Genomic DNA, 25,623 nt, shown 5'->3' with positions numbered 1-25,623 from the left:
CTGGAGGGGGTAGTATATAACATGAAGAGGAAGAGAGTTCAAGGCAATAACTGTCTTTTTTCAAATATTTGAGGGACTCGTAGTCTTCGTTTATGCTTTTATAAGCATGATTTCAGAAAGAAGAAACAGAACCACTAAATGAAAATTGTTGCAGAATGAGAAATAGATTTGAGCTATGAATAGTGATACAAAAAAGATTTCCAGTTTTTACAAAATTTATTGATAAACAATTTATGTGCCATGAACCCTATCCATTTAAAATAAGTAAGTCAATGAGTTATGACAGTTGTATATATCTGAGAAAACACAATCTTAATAAAAAGTACTACAGAACATTCTCAGTACCCCTAAGATTCATCTTTTCTTTTATAGTCAGTTGTTTCATCTGCCTTTGGCTCCAGGAATTCACTGATCTGTGTTTTATCACTATAGTACAGTTTGTGTTTCGTATAAATGGAATCATATGTCATACACTGTTTTGTGTCTGGTTTCTTTCACTTAGCCTAATGATTTTCAGATTCATCCCTATTGTTTTATACATCTTCATTTTGTTGAGTATTGTTCAATGAAGAGCATCAGTAGCCCCCATATGGATATATGACATGTGTTGATTGATGGACATTTGAGTTTTTCATTTTGGAGTTATTGTGAATAAAACTGCTATAAGTATTTTTGTAAAAGTTTTTATGTGGTCATATGTTTTCATTTTTCATGTGCATATATATAGGAGGAGAATGAGTAGATTTTATGGTAGTGTATGTTTAACTTTTAAGGAAGTTCTACATTTTTTTGTCCCGAGTGGCCATACTATTTTACATTCCTGTCTCTAGTGCATAAAAATTCCAGGTAATCTTCCACCAAACCAGTACTTGTTACTGTCAGTTTTATTTTATGCTTTATAGTGGTTGTAATAGCATCTCATTGCTATTTTCATTTGCATTGTTCTGATGACTAATTGACACTTAGTAGCTCTTCATCTACTCAATGTATCTTTTATGAGATACTACTGAGCTTAAATAATTTGAAAGCAGTATTGGTCAAGTAATGACCTTGGCCAAAAGGCTGTTAGTTATTGTTAAATTGTACTCCAAATACGAGGCAGTTCTTTGTCAGATATATGGTAGAGAATATTTTCACCTATTCTGTGGCTTGCTTTGTCATTTCCTTAATACTGTTTTCCAAAGAGAAAAATTTTATTTAGATAAAGTCCAAGTCATACAGTTTTTCCTTTATGATTCATACTTTATGTGTCCTGAGAAGTCCTTGCCTACCTCAAGTTTGCACCAGTTTGTTTTACTTTTTTTTTTCTTTTTGGTTATTTTTTAGTAAGGGTTGTACAAGGTCTCACTGTGTAGATCAGACTCTTAGTGATCGCCTGTTTTCAGCCTCCTGAAGAGCTGGAATTACAAGTGCACACATGCCCAGTCTCAATGGCTGTCTCATTGTGCCCCGGGGGTGGGACTGCCTGGGCCTCAAGCAGGCGCTTTAATCCACTGAGCTATTTGGCTGGCCCCCCACAACAGTTTTTTTTTTTTTTTTTAAGTTCCTGAGTAGTTTATAATTGTCCCTTTGTCTTTAGTTCTATTACACTTTTTTTTTTTTTTTTTTCCAGAACTGGGGATTGAACTCAGGCCCTTGTGCTTGCCAGGCAAGTGTTTATTCCACTGAGCCATCTCCAGGTCCCTCTATTACACTTTCTAGTTAATTTTATATTGCAATTATTGTATGAAATAAAGCTATATATTTTTCTCTTTGCTTCTATTTAGATACCCAGATATTCCATCAGTGTTTGTTGATTTTCCCTTCCCCAGTGAATTACTATGGCAGCTTTGTTGAAAATAAAGTAGCCATAACTTTACAGTTCATTTTAACTATTCTAATTCCATTAATGTGCATACAATATTTTATCTTTATATTTAAAGTACATTTTTGTAGTCAGTAAATGGTTAGTTCTACTTTTTAGCCTGTTCTGATAACCTGCTTTTCTTTATAGGAATACTCTATATTTGATATGATTATTGAAATAGCTGGATTCAGGTCTACTATTTATTATTTGTTTCTGTTTGCCATCTCAGATTTTTGTTTTAGTCTTCTCCTTTTCCCATCTTCTGTCCATTTATTTAGGTTTTAGATTTTTACTTAAACATATCTCTTAGCATTTTAACCATATCTCTTCACAACATTTTTTAGTAGTTGCTTTAAGCATAACAATGTACTTCTTTAAACCTCTCATAACCTATTTAGAGTTAATAGAGCTCATTACAGCTGTTTAGGTCCATTTATCCTTATTTCAACTGTGTTTAATGTTTTGGCTGTAAATATTACTTCTGTACACATTGTACACCATTTATTTATTTTTCTTATCTTTTTTTACATTTTACACCATTTATAACAATGTTTTAATTTCTGGTTCTCAAAATCACGTATATGTTAAAGAAGTAAACAGATAAATACTTTTCTACACCTATTCATATACTTAGCATTCCCTATGCTGTTCATATCATTTTAAAAACCAAGTTTTCTTCTGGTATTACTTCCTTTGAACTTGAAGAACTTCCTTTAGCATTTCATGTACTATGAGTCTAGTGGGCACAAATTTCTAAAACTTTCTCTGTCTAGAAATATCTTTATTCTGCCTTCATTTTTAAGAAAAACTTCCCTGGACATAGAATTATGAATTGAAAAAAAATTTAAGCACTTAGAAGATATTATTTTATTGCATTATATCACCATGCTTTCTGATAAACAACTTGTGATCATTTGAATCTCAGTTACCTCATATTTGACATGGCACTTCCCACTGGTATAAGATTTTTCTCTTATTTAGATTTTCAGTAGTTTAATTATGATGTGCATATGCTTAGATTTCTTCAAGTACATCATATTTGGGGTCCACCAGTTTTCAGGATAATTGTTTCATAAAGATGCTATAAAAAAGAACCTCTATTTATTTTTCTTTGTTTGTAGTATTCAGTATGTAAAGTATTTGCTTATTTATGGTAAAGATTTGACTTAAGTAAGAATTGAAAATCATAACAATGTAGACTTAGAAAACTTTCATTTTTAAAGATAAGTCAGAATTGAGAGTAAAAATGATCTGAATCTATAATTTACATCATTAGTAGTTTCAGAAAAATTATAATTTTCAGAATTTGAGAATATTTCACAACAAATGGTATATTCCACTTTTATGTGCATAAAATTCACCTATATATTGCTTTTTCTTTAGTATTAGGAATCAGACCAAGGGTCTTATACATACTGAGCAAGTATTCCACCATAAACTATCCCCAGCCCTTATGTTTTTTTTAAAATACTACCTGTAGGGCTGGTAATATAGCTCAGCAGCACAAGTGTCTGCCTGGAAAACCCAAGGTCCTGAGTTTAATTTCTGCTGCCAAAAAAATAATAAAATATGTAAAACGATTTTAATGATTCCGTTTTACTCCCTCTATCCTCCCTGGATGGACACTGCAAGATACCCACCAAAATCCATTTTCTCATTTTTCAAAGTTATAGGGCTTATCTTGCTGGGATTGCCATTTGTTTTAGTTACTTTTTTTGTTGTTGACATAAAATACCCAACATCCACAAGGAGGAAAAGTTTACTTAGCTCACAGTTTATAGAAGTTTTAGTCCAAATAGGTTGGTTCCAAGGTAGAGAGGTATGGGGCAGTGGGGTAACCTTGCATTGCAGTAGAAAGTAGTACCAAAATCAGCAAGAAAGTAGGGAGGGAGGGAAGAAGGGGGGGGGGGAGACAGAGACAGAGAGACAGAGACAGAGACAGACAGAGATATCTTTTGGTCCCTTATACTGTATGCAGGCTGTCTGCCCTACGGTGGGTGTAGCATTCACATACTTAGTCCTAACATTGGACCATGAATCAATCACAAACTCTAGAAGCCTGCACTCATAACTACAACAGGCTTTGGGGGATATCTAGATGCAAACCATAACATCCTTTATAACTTCTCCATGCAGTTAACTGTAGCCACATGACTAAGCTCCTGTTACTAAAATTTGATCAAAGTAGAATGTGTCAGTTTGGACTTAAGTCATTAAAACACATTCTCCTAGCCAGGAGTGTTGATACATGCCTACAGATCCTAGCACTCTGGGAGGCTGTGGCAGAAGGATCACAAGTCCAAGCCTTACCCCAGCAATTTAGTGAATTGATGAGAACCTGTCTCAAAATAAAAAATAAAAAGAGCTGGGATTGTCACTCTGTAAAAACGCTCTGCATTCAATCCCAGAAAAAGAGAGAGAGAGAGAGAGAGAGAGAGAGAGAGAGAGAGAGAGAGAGACAGAGACAGAGGCAGAAGCAGAGAGACAAAGACAGACAGACGGACACACACACACACACACACACACACACACACACACAGATTGAATAAGGGTGGGACACAGATCCCAAGATGATTGCACTCAGGAGAGCTGTCTGCCAACCTGTGGCATAGTAGCCTGTTCTACAAAAGACAATGAAACTTAACCTTCCTTTTAAAGCAGGAGAGAGGTCGGCTGAGATGTGAGCACTCCTCCCACTGTTGTAGAAGTCAGGTGGTCCCAGGACAGCTATGGGGACTGGTTAGCCCTGCTCCACCCTCTCCCCCTACCGTTGCCAGAGCTATGACTGCATCTCTCACCATTTCCATCACCATATCTCTGCTGAACTGCTGCTGCCTGTCCCACTGATTGCAGGAGCCTTGGTGAGCCCTACCCTGCCCCCCAACACCACCGAGAGAGACTTGTGGAGCTTCAGCCTGTCAGCCTGCCCTTATCACCATCAAATCCTTCTTTTTCTTTTTAATTTTTATTCACTCTAATGAGAAAAAAGATAAAATAGCAATTAAACAGTTTCAAAGCAGGTTAGTAGGACATTTACAATAATTAATACATTGCATATCTTCATAGTAGTTATTCAGACGTAAGATGTAGACATGATATCCTGTCTGAACAGTATTAGTACAAACATTTATTCTCAGTGAACTAAGAGAAAGTAGCTCTATATCTATCCTAACTCATTTTTAAAAAATAATTTTATTGAGAAACAAATAGCAATAAGACAGCTTCAAAACCGATTAGTAGGACAGTTTCAATAATTAATACATTGCATATTGTTGTCTTCTTAGTGATTATTCTCTATCCTAACTCTTTGTGTATGCATATATATTTTTTTCCTTCCCCCTTTTTTTTTCCACAACAAAACTGTCTTTTATTTTATTTTATTTGTATTTTAGGGAAGGGTCTACAGGGTATTCAGGGTCTCATTACTAGATCGGACTCATAGTGATCCACCTATTTACAGCTTCCCAAGAGCTGGGATTACAGGCTCGTGCCACTACACCCAGTCTCAATTGCCATCTCAGTGTGCCCCAGGGGTGGGGCCAGCATGGCAGGTCCAGGGATGGAACTCCTGGCCTCTGCACCTTCTTGCAGGTTCTTTAATCCACTGAGATACTTGGCTGACCCCTTTTTAATTTTTTTTTTTCAAAACTGTCTTTTATTTACACTTTTGTGAAGTTAGCAACGCATGACTCTAGGTTGTTTAGCAACTGATAGCAAACCTCAACAAGACAGGATGTTCATCTCAGGAGTGAAGTAACTTGTTTGCTTTAGCATTCTCCTTGAGCTGTGGCTTCCTCCTCCCCACCAAGGTGAAATCCACACTGAAGCCAGAGAGACAGAGACAGACAGATGGACACGTGCGCGTGCGTGCATACACAAACACACACAGGTTGAATAAGGGTGGGACACAGACCTCACACAATAGGAGCTTTGGTGAGCCTGTCCCCTGCACTCTCACACACATCCCCCAACTCTTTACCATTACTGCTGAGTCAGAGTAAACATTGGGAGCTTCAAAAATGCCAAAACAAAGGAGTAAAAGGCCATCTCAGACCTCTAGTCCACCCTGAACAAGTCTAAGAGACAAGGTCATAGAAGAACTTGGAAGTCACATACCTGAAATTTCTGAAATGAGAGCAACTGAAATAAAGAAACAACTCCATCAGGCTATGGAGGAAATCAGATAAAATAATAATCTCTCAGGTAAAAAAATGAATTGACAGTCATGAAAGAATTGCTCAGCACATCTAAAGAAGACAGAGAAGAAAAATATAGGGGAATAGGAAAATGATGGAAACACTGAATAACTATAAGAAAGAACTAGAATGCATGAAAGAGATTCAAACAGATATCCAAGACATTAAAAATTTCATTAAAAGTTGGGAAAGTCACTTGAACAAAACTGAAGATAGAATTTCAGACCTTAAGGTAGCTAGTGAACATGAAAGGAAAGACCTCTTAAAAGCAATAAGGAGCCAGGAAATAACAGTGCAACAACTGTAAGATGATGCAAAGAAAAACAATATAAGACTAATAGGTATCAACAAAAGAGATGTAGCCAACACAAATGAGATAGACTGTTTGTAGAAGTAGTACCAAAAAATTTCCCAAGCATGGGAAAAGAATCTGACATATAGACATGTGAGGCATATAGAACTCCAGCTCTCCATAATCAAAATAAATCTATACCTAAATACATAATAATCAAGATCTCAGAAACTGAACAAAAGAATGGAATATTAAAAGCTGTTAGAAGAAACAGATCACCTATAATGGAAAGCCTGTCAGAATCACAGCAGATTTCTCAACGCAAACCACCAAATCATGAAGATCTTGGAGTGAGATATTTCAGGTCCTGAAAGCAAACAACTTCCAACCCAGATTAATATACCTAGCAAAACTATTAAATTTAATGATAAAGATAAGATTTCAATTTCATTGGGGAGATAAGATTCTTCCATGACAAAGAACAACTGAAGAACTTCATGACCACAAAACTAACCCTAATACTGACAGATATAGATAGAGAATACTTAAGTAAATGCAAATAAATAAAAATTATCCCCTGCATATTATTTAACCATACTGCAATAAAACTGGAAATTATTGACAAAATAAAGAGCAAAAAGCACCATAAACACATAGAAATTAAATAACACTCTCCTGAACAATTAATGGGTCACAGATTAAATTAAAGGAGAAATTAAACAATATTTACAGTCAATTGAAAATGCCCATACAACTTACTGGAACCTGTGGGATGCAATGAATGCTGTCTTAATAAGGAAAATTATAGTGGTAAATTCTTACACCAGGAAAACAGAATGAGCCCACATAAGAAATCTTATGATGCACCTCAAGATCTGAGAAAAATAAGAGCAAGTCAAGCCCAAAGACCAAAGAAGGCAGACAATTATAAAGATCAGAGCAGAAATAAATGCAATGGAGATGAAAACAATAGCATTAGTGAATCAATGAGTTGGTTCTTTGAAAGAATAAAGAAAACTGATAAGCCCCAGCCAACTTTATAGAAAAAAAGGAAAGAAAAAAATCAAATTCATGCAATAAACAATGAAAGGGGTGAAATCAGAGATTCAGAAGATAATCAATATCACTTTCTAAAATCTTTATTTTCAGAGGATGTAAAACAGAAAAAATGGAGAAATTCCTAGATACATATGAATTACCAAAACCAAATCAAGAAGACATAAAAATTCTGAATACCCAATATCAGTCAATGAAATCGAAAATGTAATAAAAAAAAAATCTACCAACAAAGAAAAGCCCAGGTCCTAAAGGATTCACAGCTGAATTCTACAGAAAGTTTAGAGAAGGTTTAATGCCAGTTCTTCTCAAACTCTTCAATGAAATTGATAGGGAAGCAATTCTCCCAAACTCATTCCTGGAGGCAAGTATTACCAGAATCTGATACCAGAATCAGAGAAGGACCCAACCGATAAAGAAAACTACAGGCTAATCTCCCTAATGAATATAGATGCAAAAATCCTCAATAAAATCCTAGCAAACAGAATGCAGCAAATAATCAAGATTATAATCATCCTGGCATTCATCCCAGGAATGTAGGGATGGTTCAATATACACAAATTCATAAATATGGCATGCTGCATCAACAAAGCCGACATAATCACATGATCATCTCTATAGATTCAGAAAAAGTTTTTGACAAAGTCTATTATTCATTCATAATAAAAACCCTACAGAGCAAAGGACAGGAAAAGGAATATTGTGGAACTATCCTGCTTCAAGGTTGTATATGGTGAGATTTTTGGACTTATGTGTAAACATAAGAAGTATATAATTCTTTATAGCTATTTTTAAAATACATTCTAATTTTTAAATGATTTTTATCATATTCTGTAAGGACTTAAAGTTCAACATATCAATACTTGATGAAAAATACCTGTTCCATATTATGCCTAAAATGTTTGATATGCAGACAGATAGTAAGGTTAAGCTTAACACCCTAAGTTGTAAAGTAATAACAATAAGTTTGTCTTCTGGATGGTTAACAACCTAAGTTTGCAGACCAAAATTAGATGAAAAGGAGGGCTGCAAGGAAAGCCAATTTTTTGGCCCTAGCCTTCCAAGGTCAATTAAGACTCAGGACATATGAGAACTTGTACTGTAACGTCATGTAACTCAGTAGTTGTCCTAAATTTTCTGATCAAGGAGATTATGGGGCCAAAGAGGAAAGTGATCGATGATGTAGAGTGTGCCTAAGGAGAGTCACATGGAGAGAAAACATTCTCTCAGGCTTTCACAGAGAGCACATTGGCCAAGCAATGGCCGTGACTCATTCACATGGATGACACTGACAAAGGTTCTACAATCCGAGGTACAGGATCTCAGGATAAATCCTGAGGGGATTTCATTGACCTTATCAGATCCAAAAGATACAACTCTTGTTACATAGGTCCTGCTTTACCTTGGTCTTAACCACCCAGCAGAAAAGTATAAAAATGAAATATAAGAAGTAAAGCCATGCTGTTATGTTGAGCTGTAGGGGACTGAGGTCAACAATTTCTGACATTGCCAGTCAAGTGGAAGACCCAATACTATTATGGACTACTGAACTCTTTTAGATTATTTTGCTGAGTTAACACACCTATATTATTCAAGTAATAGAACTTAACAAAAAAAGGGTATACAGATGAATGTCCATTTTGTATCTATGTATTCAAAGTGGTTAGGATAGATATATAGTTACATTCTCTTAATAAATAGAGTGATTTGTTCCAATGGTGTTTGTAGATAGGATATCATGTCCACATTTTGTACAGCAATTAACCACTGGGAGGAATGCATGCAATGTGTTAATTATTGAAACTGTCCTACCAATTTGATTTGAAACTGTCTCATTGCTATTTGTTTTTCAATAAAATTATGGAAAAAAACCCTACAGAAATTCAAAATAGATGGTCCTTACCTCAGCCTGATAAAAATCATTGATTGCACACCCACAGCCAACATCAAACTAAATGGACAAAAATTGAAAGCCTTCACTTTAAAATCAGGAACAAGACAAGGATGTTCACTGTCAACACTCCTATTCAATACATTTCTGGAATCATTAGCCAGAGCAATTAGACAAGAGAGAGAAAGAAAAGGAATAATGATTGGAAAGGAAGAAGTGAAATTATCATAATTTGCAGATGACATAATACTCTACATAGGAAACCTCAAAAACTTCACCAAGAGACTTGTAGATTTAATAGCCAAATTCAGTAGTGTAGCAGGATGCAAAGTCAGCACTCATAAATCAATAACATTTCTATACACAAATAATGAATGCACTGAGAGAAAATTTTGAGAAATTACACCTTTTACAATAACACTCTACCAAAATAAAATAGTTAGGAATCAATATCACAAAGGAAGAAGTAGATTTATGCAGTGAAAAACATAGTACTCTGAGAAAGGGATCAAAAGAATTTCAGAAAATGGAAAGATAGTCTTTACTCATGGATAGGAAGAACCAACATTGTGAAAATGGCCAAACTCCCAAAATTGCTACACAGATTCAATGCAATCCTGATTAAAACACCGTTAGAATACCTCACAGATCTACAGAAAACATTCCTAAAATTCATCTGGAACCAGAAGAGACGTAACATAACAAAAGAAATCCTAGGCAACAAAGGAAAGGCAGGAAACATCACAATCCCTGATTTGAAATCATACTACAAAGTTACTATAATAAAATCAGCATGGTACTGGCAATAAAACAGACCTGAAGATCAAGGAAACAGATTAGAAGATGAATACACAACTACAAACACACTCAGTAACCTTATCTTTGACAAAGGGTGCTATCACATTCATTCAAAGAAAGCCTCTTTAATAACTGATGCTGGAAAAACTGGCTTTCCAGATGCTGAAGACTAAAATTAGACCCATGTCTACTATCATGCACTAAACTACAGTCAAAATGGATCAAAGATTAAAATATTAAAACAAAAACACTAAATCTTCTGCAGACAAAAGTAGATGGAAATCTTAATGACATAGGGGTAGTAGAAAGTTTGTAAACAAAAACCAAACTGCACAAGAAATATTTCAAAAATCAGCAATTGGGAATATCATCTTTTTGAGAAGTTTCCGTATGTAAAAAAAAAAATCACCAACAGAGTAAAAAGAAAACCCAGGAATTGGAAAAAAAAAATTATAGCCAACTGTCCTTTAGACAAAGGACTTCTATTTACAACATATAATGAATTAAAAAAATCAGGCACCCCAAATTCAAAGACCCAATCCAAAAATGGGCATCTGAGATGAATATATACTTATTAAATGAAGAAATTCAAATGGCAAATAAATATGTGAAAAAATGTTGAGCATCATTGGTCACTCAAGACATGCAAATTAAAACAATGGTGAGATTCCATCTTACTCCAGAAAGAATAGCTATCATCAAGAAGTCAACCAATAACAAATGCTGGAGAGGCTGTGGGGAAAAAAAAAAGAACTCTTTCACTGCTAATGGGAGTGTACAATTACTATGGAAATCAGTGTGGAGATTTCCCAAAAAGCTAGGATTGGGGGGGGGGGTCCCATTCTAGCTAGCTATTCCCCGCCTAGGTATAGTTCCAAAAGAACTGAAAACATCATACCATATCATATTATCATATCATATTGTCTACAATCAGTGATATATGTGCATCCATGTTTATAGCAGCACAATTTGTCATAGCTAAATCTTGGAAACAACCCAAATGCCCATCAACTGAGGAATAGATAAAAAAGATGTAGTATATTTATGCAATGAAATATTACTAAGGTATTAAGAAAATAAATTCAAGGCTTTTATAGGTAAATGGATGCAACTAGAGACTGTACTGGTAAGTGAGATAAATCAGACCCACATGTGCAAACATTGTTTTGTCTTACTAGTGTGAGAATCTGAAGGAGTAAATAAAATCTGAAAGGTACAATAGATACCGTGAGAGGGAAAGAATCTGTTCAAAGGGAAAGCAAAACTGGGATGAGGAAAAGGATGAAAGAAGGGAAAAAGATATGTTTATGTGTATATGCACTATAGCTTAGATAATTGTACTGCTGATTTCTGCTGGTCTACTGAAAGGCACAGTTAATGCTTAAATTTTTATTTATTTAATTTTTTCAATTTTATTTTATTTTGAAGAGTAAAAACAAAAGCTAAAACAAATAGCCGAAACAGAAACAGGATAACAAACAAAAATACAGATGTTATAGATTTTCAAAACCAGAATAGCTAATTAACAATGGTTGTTCTATTATCTATTTTTATCATTAAATCTGTTGGTCAGATTAACAGATACAGTTATGCAAGATTGGACAAATAATTAAATAATATCACTTTTTTTCAAGAAACATTCACTTCATTTTGTAATTTTTTATATTTTTCTTTTCCTTTTTGATTTCTTATAGCTTTTTTTTTTTTTTACCAATTTTGCATATTTATGTCTGGTAACCTAAACAACTAATTTGAAAATAACATTATGCAATACAACAACCATTGTTGAATTCCTATTACTTTGCTTAACGAAATTTCATATTGTTTCTAATTTTTTTTCATATTCTTTAAAAAATAAAAATTAAGGATCAGTGAGATAGCTCAGCAGACCACCTGCCTGCTTAGGCAAGCTCAGAGACTGGGTTTCAATCCCCCACGTATGCTAAACTGGGCATGGTGGCACATGTCTGTAATCCCAGTGTTGAGGAGGCTGAAAATAGGAGGATCACTATGAGTCTGAGCTTCACAGTGAGACTCTACAGAAAATGCAAAATAAATAAATATATTAAAAATATATAAAAAATAAAATGGGGTAAATATTAGATATTATTGTTTCAACAATCTAACATTATGCTAACATAACTTGAGTTCAGACTCAGCTCTTTTAGGTGATAGCAAAGGCTTGGAGCACATTCTAAGCAGCAAGTTGAATTACTTTGTCCCCTACTCTTTTTCACAGGACACCAGAAGAATGAACACCTGCCATTCCTAGAAGATTCCTTCTAGCTAGCTATGTCAATTGATTAGGCAGCAGGACAATCTAAATATAAGTTACTGTCTTGCATAAACTGAGCTCCAAGAGTAAAGGAATTATCTTTTCTTGTTACCCCAGAGAATTGCACCATTACAATACTAACCAAAATCCAACACAGAAGGTTAAATTACAGTTTCCATATCATGAGAGACCCAGAGTATGAATGAAGTAAAGCACAAAATAAGAGAGATTATAAGAAACAGGGAGATAAACTCCGTGAAGATGGAAAGGGGACTGAGGAAGGAGGAGAGAGGTAGGTGGAGAGAGGGAATAAAAATGTCCAAAAGCCATATTTGTATGCACTTAATCTCCAAGATGAATGTAATTAGTATATATTTCAAATGTATTCTAATGAAAAAAATTAAAAAGTATTTTATCTGGTAACCTAAATAACCTATTTGAAGATAACATCATACAACAATCACTGTTGTATTCCTATTACATTGTTTAATGAAATTCTGTATTGTTTCTAATTTTTCTACTATTTTGCATATTGTATTTTGTTTTGTTTTATTTAGTGTTTTTCTTTGCTTGTTTGTTTGTTTCTATTTTGTGCAGGGTCTCACTACACAACTTGGACTCACAGTGATCCTCTTGTTTTCAGCCTCCTCAGAGCTGGGATTACAGGTGTGCGCCACCATGCCGGACTTGGTGGCTGGCTCAGTACGCCTGGGGGCAGAGCCAGCAAAGCATGTGGTGCCAGGGGTTGTATTTTGTATTCTTTAAAAAATAAAAAAAAAATAAGTTATTGTATACAATCACTTTGACCAAGGTTGACATAAGAAGTAGCAGATATATGCTTTATTCCAAGAAGCTTTCTAAGATGAGAGGACTAAAGGTGAACATCTTTAAGTAACTCACATTCTTTACCTTCTGATCTCATTCTTTGGCTCTGGCACAAACCCTCTTCCCAGTCATGCCCAAGAGACTCAGGAACAGCATTTTGATGTTAGATAACTATGTTTATATAACTATTGTTTCTTAACATGTTTTGCTATGTTATAATGTCATCACCATTAAGTACAGATCTTATTGCCAGAGACATTGGGAAATAACTATAAGTTTCAGTATTCCTGTGAGAATTTAACTTTTTTTAGTGAAATATGCTCTGTTTGTGGCTTACTCTACTCTGAGAGGATAAAGAAAGCAAAATATTTCATAGTTCTCTCTGCTTTGTTTCCCTGTTTTCTCTCCTAAAGTCTCTGTCCTATACAATATCTCCTGAATTTACTAACTGCCCTTATCTGGTCTAAATATTTAACTTTGATATACTTTTTCTTCCATTACTATACAGTCCCCATCTCAACTTTCCTTTTAATTGATATCTTCCTCACAGAATCCCTTTTCTCTCAAATCTTGAAAGGAAAGGATGTTTCTATTTTTCCAATGTCTTTTTTGTAACTTTGCATGTGATAAGATTCCTGATTAAGGTGCAATTTTATAACTGCTTTTGCTAGAATTTCCACTTCCTGGGAATTCCTTGCTAAGCATTTTCATGACCTTCTGGTCTGTCTTGGGTTCCTGATGTGTCAGAAGTGTCTAAGCATGTGCATTGTTTCTCAGCACAGAGCATGCAGCATTTGCCAGCTCCATTGTATTTTATAAGACTGAATGACTAATTCTTTTTAAAAATCATTATTAACTTTATTGAAAATCAATAATAATTATATAGTGAATTAAAAATTGTAGACAAATATTGAAATGAGAAAGATACAAGGTGTAGACAGAATGAATTTTAGAGAAATATTTCTGAAATGAATACATAACGAGATTAGTAATAACTTGCATATTATAAAAAAGTATATTTATAAATAAATATGACAATAAAAATCATCTAAAATAAACACAAAGGAGAGTTTACAGATCAGTCATATAATAGTTCACCCTGTGCCAAAATCAAGAAACCTATATTCATATTATTAGAATTCTCAAAGTACAGTAAGGTAGGCAATAAATATTTAAAGATTTAAAATTTCCAAATTTAGTTAAAATTATAGCACCACATTTCCAAGGAAAATGAAACTTTTTCATAAGAAATATGAATAAAATCATATCAAGATACATAAAAATGAAATTGTCCAAAACTAATTATAAAGAAAAAAATCATAGAAAAAATATTAGCTATGGAAGAACAAAATTAAATAGCATTGCATTCCACATTAAAAAAAAAGAGCAAATGGGTAAAAAATTAGACTTATTTATTCAAAGGACTGAAAAAGAAAAAAGATCTATTCTCAATGAATTTTACACTTAGCAAGAATATCTTTGAAGGGCCGGGGAGATGGCTCAGTGGAACAAGCACTTCCCTGGCAAGTGCAATGGCCTGAGTTCAATCGCTGGTTTAAAAAAAAAAAAGAATATCTTTGAAAACTAAAAGTAAAATATTTTGCAACCCTACAAACTCAAAATATTCTAATTCCTTCAAAAGTAGCATGTAGAAAATAACAAAGACTATAATCCAGAAGGCAAGAGAAGTTGCTGTATGGTCCTGGATAAAGAATAAAGAGTTCTCAAAATGATGGTTGTGCAGGACTATGTAAAGTATAATTATATTAGATGAAGCCATTTAAAAAGTCACTGAAGGGGCCGGGGAGATAGCTCAGTGGAATAAGCGCTTGCCTGGCAAGCACAAGGGCCTGAGTTCGATCCACGGTTCCGCGAAAAAAAAAAAAAAAAAAGTAAAGCCATGTTGTAGTTTTTGCACATCAAAAGAAATTACCAACAAAGTGAAAAGACAACCCACAAATTTGGAAAAAATCTTGACAAATAAGCACTCAGGCAAAAGTCTGCTCTCTAGAATTTATAAAGAACTAAAAAACACGTTAGGGCCCCAATATTTATTTATTTATTTTTCCATAATTTTATTGAGAAACAAATAGCAATGAGACAGTTTCAAACCAAATAGGTAGGACAGTTTCAATAATTAACACATTGCATACATTCTTCCTAGTGGTTAATTGCTGTATAAGATGCGGACATGATATTCTATTTACAAGCACTATTAGAACAAATTCCTCTATTCATTAAGAGAATGTAACTATATATCTATCCTAACCATTTTGAATACACAGATACAAAATGGACATGCATCTGTATACCCTTTTCTTGTTTAGTTCCCTTATTTAAATATTATAGGTGTGTTAACTCAACAAAATATTCTAAGAGTTCAGTAGTCGATAATACTATTGGGTCTTCCACTTGACTGGCAATGTCAGAAATGGTTGACCTGAGTCCCCTACAGCTCAAAATAACAGCATGGCTTTACTTCTTATACTTTGTTTTTATACTTGTCTGATCTCCCAGACTGGCTTGGGTTCCCCTTTTATTTTTCCACTCTTCAGACTCCTCTCCACCCCTCCCCTCCCTTCCCGTCCCCTCCCCTCCCTCTTCTCCTCTCCCTTCTGCTTTCCTGTCCTCCTCTTCCCTCTCCTCTCTTTACTGTGAACCCAGGACTTTACATACTAAGGGGCCAGTATTGCATTGCATCTGACTTTTTTTTTTTTTTTTTTTTTTTTTTTTTTTTAGGGAAGGGTCCACAGGGTGTTCACGTTCTCAGTACTAGATTGGACTCATAGTGATCTGCCTGTTTACAGCCTCCCAAGAGCTGGGATTACAGGCACGCGCAACAAGCTCAGTCTCTATTGCCATCTCAGTGCACCCTGGAGGTGGGGCCAGCATGGCAGGCCTGGGGATCAAACCCCAGGCCCCTGCACCTGCTTGCAGGTGCTTTAATCTTCTGAGCTGTTTGGCCAGCCCTGCATCTTCCTTTAAGGAGCTTTAATCTGCTGAACTATCTGACCTGCCCAAGATGCTTTTTAAATATTTTCTTATATGTGTTTCTGCATAAATTTTTAAATTGGTTTGTCAAATTCCATAAAAAAACTCTTCCTAGAATATTGATTACATTGAAACAATAAATTGACTTGGAGATAAATGAAATCTTTCAGTATTGTTACTTTCAGTTTGTTTCCTTTTATTTTTTAAACATTTACCTCAAACTAGGATATAGATTTGATGAAAGCAGCAACTTTATTCATTTTGTTTATACTTATACTCCAGAATCTAAAGTATATTCTAATATTATAGGTTCTCAATAAATGTTTTTGAAGTAGGTAATTAGCATTCCACTGGGATGCCTCTTTCTCTTTCTCTCTCTCTCTCTCTCTCTCTCTCTCTCTCTCTCTCTCTCTCTCTTTTCTTTCATCCTCCCTCCTTTCTCTGGGCCATTGAAACTCATCCTTTAGATCTGAAATTTCCTTTCTTTTCCTCAAAAAATTTTTGTCTGATCTCCCAGACTGGCTTGGGTTCCCCTTTTATTTTTTCACTCTTCAGACTCCTCTCCACCCCTCCCCTCCCTTCCCATCCCCTCCCCTCCCTCTTCTCCTCTCCCTTCTGCTTTCCTGTCCTCTTCTTCCCTCTCCTCTCTTTACTATGAACCCAGGACTTTACATACTAAGGGCATGCTCTACTCCTGAGCTATCTGAGGTCCTGTCCCATTCTAATACCCTGTATATATTTTCCCTTTTATGCTTACATCATGCTATTGTATAAAAACAATAGTTATTATGGAAAAACCACATGATTGCTAATATTAACTTTCCATCTAGAATGTAAGTTTTGTTAGGACAAGAATCAAGTCTGTGTATATTCCCAATATCTGGCCTGGTACCTTGTACCAGAGTAGGTACGAAAAATAAGCCCTATGTAGCTATTTTATAGACTCTTTCTGAAAAATAGATGTTACATTACCAACATTTTGCTTCAAAAAAGTCTGTCTAGATGGTTGCTTCTTTTATCCTTTGGATTATTTGATGAATATTCTTTTCTTTTTTTTTTTTTAGATTTTCTTTTTTTGTTCAGGGCCTCATTACATAGCCCACATTAGTAGCAATCCTCCTGATTTCTGCCTCCCGAGTGCTAGGATTACAGGCACGTGCCACTGTGCCCAGACTCCATCGCCAACTCAGCGAACCCGGAGGCTGGGCCGGCGCGGCATGTGGAGCCAGGGATTGAACTCTGGCTCCTGCGCTTAGCTAAGCAAGTGCTTAGTGCACTGAGCTATACCACCAGCCCTTGAATATTCTTTTTTTTAATGAATATTCTTTGTTAAATTTCCTAGGCTAAGGAGAGGTGTCCTTTATGGACTCCAAGCCAGGGTTCTAAATTTAAGTCTAAATTCATAAAATGAAACTAAAAAATCTACATTGCTAGCAAGCTCGCAAGTAACTACTCACCTGGTGAGTTTGGCCCCCATTCTTTTGGTTTACATTCCAGATGTGGCTACATTATCTCTAAGCACCATAATTTTGTCACACTACTTTGAGTTCAACTTTTTTCAGCGTCCCTGCCCATGTTGTGTTCTGCTTTTGCTTTTCAGGGCTGAATTTTCTCTCTGGCCACCTGTCCTTCAAGGATAGCTGGAAGGTCACCCTGGTTGCCTACTGAAGGAACTCATTAATCTTATCCTTATCTTCCTAGTCATGCTAACCACTCTGACTACAGGGGCCACACATTGTCACAGCTCTCAGATCTAACCTAAAAGACAGTGAAAAAGAAATGGTCCAAGATTTGGAGTCGGGCAGCCAGAATGTGGATCTATGAGCAGTTGTTTGGTGTCTGAGTGATTTTGAAATTGTTACATTTTTTCATCTTTGGAACAATAATAATAGCTGCTCTCCCTATCTGAGAGGTACTGTGAAGATCAAGTGACATGATGTATCATGCTAGAATCTGGTAAAATATGCAATGAATAAATAAATAAATAAATAAATATCAGTTATAGGTAATATTCAAATCCTTGAATGATGGGAGGAACTATTCCAACTCTGTGGTTTTTAGAAGAAAAGATAACCTTCTTGGCACTGTCTTGTTCTTCCAAGTAATAAACCAGCTATTTTCTATTCTGACTTACAAATGCCCCATATACTGTAGTTTTGGTTGAACAGTAAAATATGCTAATGCTTTTGAACCTTTTTATTTCTTAGTACTCATCTGTCTGGGTTACACAACTTGCCTTGGTAAAAGTAACTTTTCAGGTAATGAAAGTAGAAAAGTGTCAAGGTGGTCATTTGAAAAGCCAGCATATTGATCTGTTATGTGGCATAATGATTTCTACCTCTCTAATAAGCTTTAATAAGCTTCTCTGTAGTCTACCACCTAATCCTGGTGATTGTCTTCACTTGCTCTCAATTCCTTCCTCCTCTTTACTGCTATTGTCTTATTCAAATCCTCCTTGTCCTTAAGGGTGATCATTCTAATGCCCTAATTTATTTAACTACCTTCACTTGCTATCTTCTGGCTCTTCCTTCATATGCCCATCAGAAGTCAGTAATATCATCAACAAAAACTATATCATTGTCCTGTTGTCATTGCCAAATAAATTTGTTTCTCAAAGGCATGTCATCTTTGTGGGACAGTCTTGGCACAGAGAAGAGCAAATGACTGTTGAATCAATCACTTCTTTCCTATAATTCATAGAATATTAAAAGCAATGCTATTCATAAATGTGTGTGAGAAAGTTATTATCAAAGCAATCACTAGTAACTCTGAAATATAACTAATGTCACATAACGTACTTATAACTTCTGATCTTTCACAAAGGCATTCCTCTTTAAAACTTGTGACCTAAACAAGTCTCTTTCATTGAAAAATATGTTTCACATAGCTCTCTATTGAAAGACATCTAAAGTAAGGTCCTATTATTTGTAAAGTTTCTTTTTTTAATTTTAAGATCCTATTCCTTTCTTATTTTCAAAGAAAAACTCTAGCCTCCATTTTTAAAGTTAAGAATCATTTATGAAAGTCAAAGAGCTAACGCTCCAGATTGGTTAATTGGAAGCATACATGAATGCTGCCAAATGTGTCTCTGTGTATGTTTTTCAATTTTTTTCTTTTAGAATGTTTTCTTCTTAGACTATGGCCATGCAGTTTATTTAATAAGTTTGACGAAGTTTTATAAATGTAATCAAAGTGATTATAAAGGTGTATTTTTCTCAGCAATAGTACTACTTGCATGGCATTTATTTTCAGATTAGAAACATTCACAAGATGACCATATTTTCTTTGAAAAGGATACATATTTTCTTTGAAAATACAGTGATATTCACTGTATTTCATAAAATCAAGAGCAGTTTCCAACAAGTACTCTGTGTTCCACTTTTTGTAGGTGTCTTTGAAGAGGGCTTTCTGTAAGGCAGGTAAGTTTTTTCTTGGTCTTGCTTTCTTGAATAATGGAGCATGATGTAAAATAGAACACCTGCATCTAAGGTTGGATAAGTGTTATTTTTCAAATTCGTTAGGACATCTCCACCTTAAAGATACTAGCTAATTCTCTGTCAGTGAAAGCTCTAGAAGTCTTAATTTTTCAGTATCAGAAAATTAAGGCTTATTTCCAAACCATGAGAATGCAGAGTTGATCAATGAAGTGAGGTGAACTATAAATATTTTTGTCATTTATCCCTCATTTGTTTAGAACATTCTTGTTTCTATATACTTGGTAATTAGAGTAATAATTCCTAGAAGGCAGGATCTTTAGTAAAAGGTGAAAGATTTATATGATCTGAAGAGAAACGTATTTATATGATCTGAAGAGTATAGATGGCAGGATTTAATTCTGTTGAACATACTCTACTTTACAATTTGGACACTGATATAAGAGTAATATTATGTGACAGCTTTCAAACCTTTTCTGGGAATAGACATTTTCCCTCCAGCATCATAAAATATTGCTAAGATAATTAGAACACTTTTGTTTTGAATAATCTGTCACTATTAAGGAATTCTGGCATCTGGCTTTATTTTTAAATTTAAAAATGTGCTTTTTCCTTTGAAGGAAACCTATCTTTCTTTTTTTAATATTATCTACCTAGATCCTGTGCTATAATCTAACATAGGTCTATAAGTCAGTGAGTTAGATAGAGTAACAAAAATACCTACACTCAGAAGAAAAAGTCTTATGTAAAAGCTCAAAGCACAAAACAAGCAGTAAAAACAGTAGTACTGACTGAATCAAGGGTAGAGGTAGCTGCCAGGGACCGGGTCCTTGGCTTTGATGTTTCCCGTCTGTGTCTGGAGGGTTATATTCAGAGCTAGGATTCCTTGGACTCTTGATGGTTTACATGAAGAGTCATCTATATGTCACATGTATATTATTTGTGGCTCTAATCTGTGATACCATTTGTATCTATTCCCTAGATAACAAGTATCTATATGCTAGTAGAATAATGTGTAAGTTTTATTTAGTACTCTTCCTTTTGGTAAATATCATTTTAAATTAGATGTTCTCTTTCCCATGTAAAAACAGTAAAAAATTAATTTCAGTTTCCTAAAGACAGATATAGAAACCCCCTTCACTTCCAATATGAAAGGAATTATTCAGTATCTTAAAGTATTGGTTAGGATTTGAGTAAAAAAGTTGTTTATTCTGGTCTTAAAGAGAGGGTAAAAAAATTCTGAACATCTTTCTGACTTTTAGTACAAGTACAAAGATGTCACTCACTTTGAAAAAGTAACAATCTGCAAGAGGCTAATGTCTGAGTAATAGTATCCCATCTGTTATGGTTTGTGTCTAGTTGTCCCCTCAAAACCACATGCCATGGGGTAGGCTTATATAGTCTGTCGCTAACTAATGATCCATCGGGATTATGGGTGCAAGTGCTGCTGGGATTATGGGTGTGAGTGCTGCTGCAATTATGGGTGCAAGTGCTGCTGGGATTATGGGTATGAGCATTACCCCCAGCCTGGGGTGGGGGGGATAGCCTGAATGCAACTTAAGAAGACAGACTTGCTTTCTGCAGCTATTGTTGGTGCTACTCCTCCCTTTTGCTCTCTGCTCTTTGCTGCCGCTATGGAAGGCTGCTGTCTGCCATGTGCTGCTCTGCCTTGGAGCCAGCTGAGTATGGACTGAACCTCCAGTAACTGTGAGCTCAATAGACCTTTCCTTCCTTTATTTTGAGTGTCGGGTATTTGTCCCAACAACGAGAGAAGAGTACCTGAGACACCACACTCATGCTGAGTTTTCATGACATCTGGGCTTTTTTCTCTGAGGACTATTTTGAAAGAAAAACTAAACATTGCATATGAACAGTCTGCTGCTTCTAGTCAGTCTCAGAGCAGCAGTATGCACTAAGATGCAAGATGTGTTGTTACTAAGAGTACAAACTACAGTACCTTTCTAAAAATGTATTCATTAATTCCTGGCAGATGATAATTTAATATGAAATGTATTCATTCCTTCTTTTTAATTTTTGTAATTTGAGATTAATATCTATTCTTATCATCATTAGGAAAGACGAGTAAGCACAATTTCTTTTCCAACAATAGAAAAAAATCATACTAAATAGCACCAGTCAACTACATGTTTTACATGGACGTGTTGGTAAATTACTTTTTTTTTTTTTTTTTGGGTACCAGGGATTGAACTCAGGACCTTTGTGCTTGCCAGGCAGGCGCTTAGGCCTCTGAGCTATCTCCTCAGCTCTTTGTGTTGGTAAATTACTATCACTTAATCTTAGCCAAAAGCCTGAGAAGTGATACCTAAATTACTATTGTTAACTTAGTAAAATAAAAAATTCTATGATGCCATTTGTGCAGTTGATTCAATTTGAAATTTAAAACCACCAAGCTGGCATCAGAATGCTGAAAAAGTTACTTTTCTTGCTTTTCTTTTGCTCTTTATTCTTTTTTCCTCTTTCTTTCTTTTTTATGCTTTTGGCTTATCCATGCTATACTGTGATGCTACTGGAAATAGAACTTCAAGGGCAAATAGGAATAAACAGAGTCCAAGTTTTCTATGATTTTGTAGCCTTTTAATCTAGAGATCCTAGTACAGAAGAGCAGGATCAGCCGAAACAGCTTTAGGGAACTCACTGCTTTGGTGCACTAAACCATATTCTCTGAGCAAATTCTACTTTAACAATAACCACAGAGTCCTTTATAAAGTCTTGCCTCATCTTTAATATTTTAAGCCTTATGCCTTAAGTGATAGACTGGTTATTTTCTTCTCTTTCAGTGACTCCTGCTTTGATGGATTTGTTTCATGTCTCAGGGTTTCAGCAATGGTCTGCTGGGTATGGCAAAAGCATTCCATATTTGCCCACTGAGATTTCTGCACATTTCTGACAAGCTCTTGGATTTAGGTTTTCTCTCAGTATACTTCTGTGTTCTATCATAGGGTTTAAAGTAATTTTCTTATAAATCCTCAGTATTTTTTTTCCTATTGGAAATGAGTGAAAACAAGTAGAAATTTTACTAGTTTACTTTGACCTAAATAGTACAATAGATCTTTTTGAAATATACAATCATTAGATTTATATATTTTATAAAATAAGGTAGATCATTGTATTATGGAAAATTTATAACTTGAAATAATGCTTTCTAAAATCTGCACAAACTGTAGTAGATGCATATCAAGTTCATTTGTTTGTTTTGAAACAGGTCTAGCTATGCCAGGCTTTGACTCACTATGTAGTCCTGGCTTCCCTCCAGGCAATCCTCCTGCCCTCCCATCCCCAGTGCTGGGATTATAGGTCTGCGCCACCACTCATGGTACAAATTATCTTAATTACTTTCTTTTAGGCCACTAGGAGACTCTTTTTTTTTCCTGAACACAATATTATAATCATGTCAGAGTTTTTCTTGATACAGAATAAAGAATATCCTCCTAAGAAGGTATCAGTGAAGAAATGAGACACATATAAAGCTTGACACAGGAAAACTTACACTGTGAAGGATCACTAACAAACATTTGCATTAGTATTATTGTTATGAAATATGTAAATGGTTAGAAGACAAAAACAGCATAAATTTTAACATATGTATAAGGCTGTGTCCCTTTGTAGTTACATATACTAAATTACTTTTTTTGGTGTGTAATTTTTTTTTTTAGAACCAGAGATTGAATTCAGGCTTGCCAGGGAAGTGCTTACTCCACTGAGCCACCTCCCTGGCCCTGTAATTCTTTTACTTCTTGACACACACATAAATGGAACAAAAATATATTTACTTAGAAAAGTTGACTCCAACAAAAAATGCAAAACAGGTTTCAAATAGCCTAGATTTCCTGACATATGCCTTCTAAGCCAAAGTTAGAAGTAACACATTGTCCACTTATACGACCTTATTTGTGACTCAAGCTACTGAGCTGGAAAAAGAAATTCCTAACAATCCCAAGTAAACATGGGAAGCCATCGTAGAGAAATCTAGATTTCTCAAAAATGATTTTAACTGGAAAGCCTCTAATCCTATCAGGATAGTGCTTTATTTTATTTTAAATCAGTTTTTGAGTTTGAGTTCAAATCTCAAAAAGCACCCTCAAAAAACAGAACCACTCAGGTACACAAATGTGCCAGTCAGTGCAGTCAGCTGCAGAAAGGGAACGTGTGCATAATGGAGAAAGAAAATCAAGGACCAGATGCTGAGATTCCCTCTTGTGTCCCGCAATTCGAAGAAGTGGCTGAATCTTACATAGTTTTGTACTTCTTGGCAGATGGCCATTCAAATAAATCGTGTACCCCTGCTGCATTCTGTTTGAAGAACTTTGTATTTTGTGCACTCTCTTGGCCCCACCCTGACTTGAAGGAGGTAATGTCTTGGTCTACAACGCGGGTACTTTTGGTATGACCAGAGTGTCCAAAGTTCTTGATCTGCTTGGCTTTGGGAAGAATAGTTTTGTTGAAATGATCCTCTGGGCTAGGTGCACTGAAATCTGTCTTGCATAATTGTTCATCCTCATCCATGAAGAAAGCACCCCCGTGATAGTACTTCTATAAAAACTTGTATTTGCCTTTAACAGCTTTGTTCGTAATGACTTTGCCATTTGCGTGAAGCTCGACTCTCTTCTCTTCCTCAGCAAGTTTTCTCATGTATTCAATTTCTGCTTTCTCCTTTTCAAGCACTTCTCGGTCTTCTCTGTCCTTCTTGATTCTCTTGAGCTCTTGAACCTTCCATGCTTCATACTCCTCCTCATTTTCATCGTCAGTATTGAGAGCATCCAGTGCCTGCTTGTTCTCCTCCACCTCTTTCTTGGTCTCCTCTTCTACAATTGTAAGTGTGTGCTTCTGCCTCTCCTCGGCCATGCGTCTGGCTTCCTGGTCCAGCTCCTTCTGCTTCAGTGTTTCAGCCTCATGTTCCTGAAGAGTCACTCAGTACTTCTTGCCGATGAAGACTGGCCTATGGCGAGGCTCCATCTAATCTTCACTCTCTGTGTACTCTTCATACTCTGACTCTGATTCTTCTCCAGAACATCCTTCATCCTCCATCTCCATGGCTTCCGTCTCTTCAGTTTTTCTTTCCTGTGCTCACAGATGCATCATACCACTGCGCCGTTCTATTTCCTCCTCATCAATCCCTTCCTCTTCTTCTTCACTGTGATGTTCTTGTTCCATGCCCCAAGCATCTCCTCCTGAGTCATTTTCTCCCACCACTCCAGGTTCCACTATTTTCCTATAACGAGCTAATCTCTCTTCTATGTCTTCACTAATCCGATTGTGTAAGAGATACATCCAGGGGTCACTAGAGGAATCTTCTTCCTGCTCCTTAGATTCTGCTGCTTGTTCTTTGGCTTTCTTAATGAATTGAAATTCTTCATCTGCTGACTCCATAGGAGCCTCTTTCCAGACACATAACGTTTTATCTTCACTTTCTCCACGGAAACCTCACCTTTCTCATTGTGGTCTGGGACAACCCCAGCCATAGACTGAACAGGCATTTGCTTCATGAGTGAACTTGGGACAGACATTTTGACGGTGTTATGGGTTTTCAATGTAGAAGCCAGACATGAGTCCAAATTAATATTTAGTCTGAGCCTTTTATTACCCAGCCAGGAACTGCTTGACCATACTCACGCAGGAGAGGACAAAACGGCCACGAACCTTAGAAGTACAGAGATTTTAAAGCTAAAAACTGCATCATGTTTGGCAAACAACCTTGTCATTTTTTTTACGTCCTGGAAGGAGCTGACCTTAACTTTTGACTGGTTGTGCAAGCACATTTTTTTTAAACCTATTGTTGGCTTTTCTACGGTACGTTGTGCCTCCTTGTGGTTTCACAAGGAAATAAGGTTACAGAGAGGTAAGCACAGTACATTATTTACATGTCATTTAACTTTGTAACTCATCACAGACGGACGTGGTGACGAGTCCTCAAACTTGACGGATTCCAAACACTAAACACGTAGGAAGAAAGAAAAACTCCTTTCGATTGCCACGCGTCTGCCACTACTGCGTGATATTT

General features: G+C 35.7%; 1 pseudogene; it reads right to left on the bottom strand.

Annotated features, from left to right (window-relative positions):
• Positions 1-23,852: 23,852 nt before the first annotated feature.
• On the bottom strand, positions 23,853-25,129 carry LOC101591275 (annotated as a pseudogene).
• Positions 25,130-25,623: the final 494 nt, after the last annotated feature.

Source organism: Octodon degus, unplaced genomic scaffold (assembly GCF_000260255.1).
Source record: "Octodon degus isolate 3935 unplaced genomic scaffold, OctDeg1.0 scaffold00074, whole genome shotgun sequence".
NCBI classification, from domain to species: Eukaryota; Metazoa; Chordata; class Mammalia; order Rodentia; family Octodontidae; genus Octodon; species Octodon degus.
The sequence above is the reverse complement of the archived record's forward strand: the minus strand, read 5'-3'. Positions and strand labels throughout refer to the sequence as shown.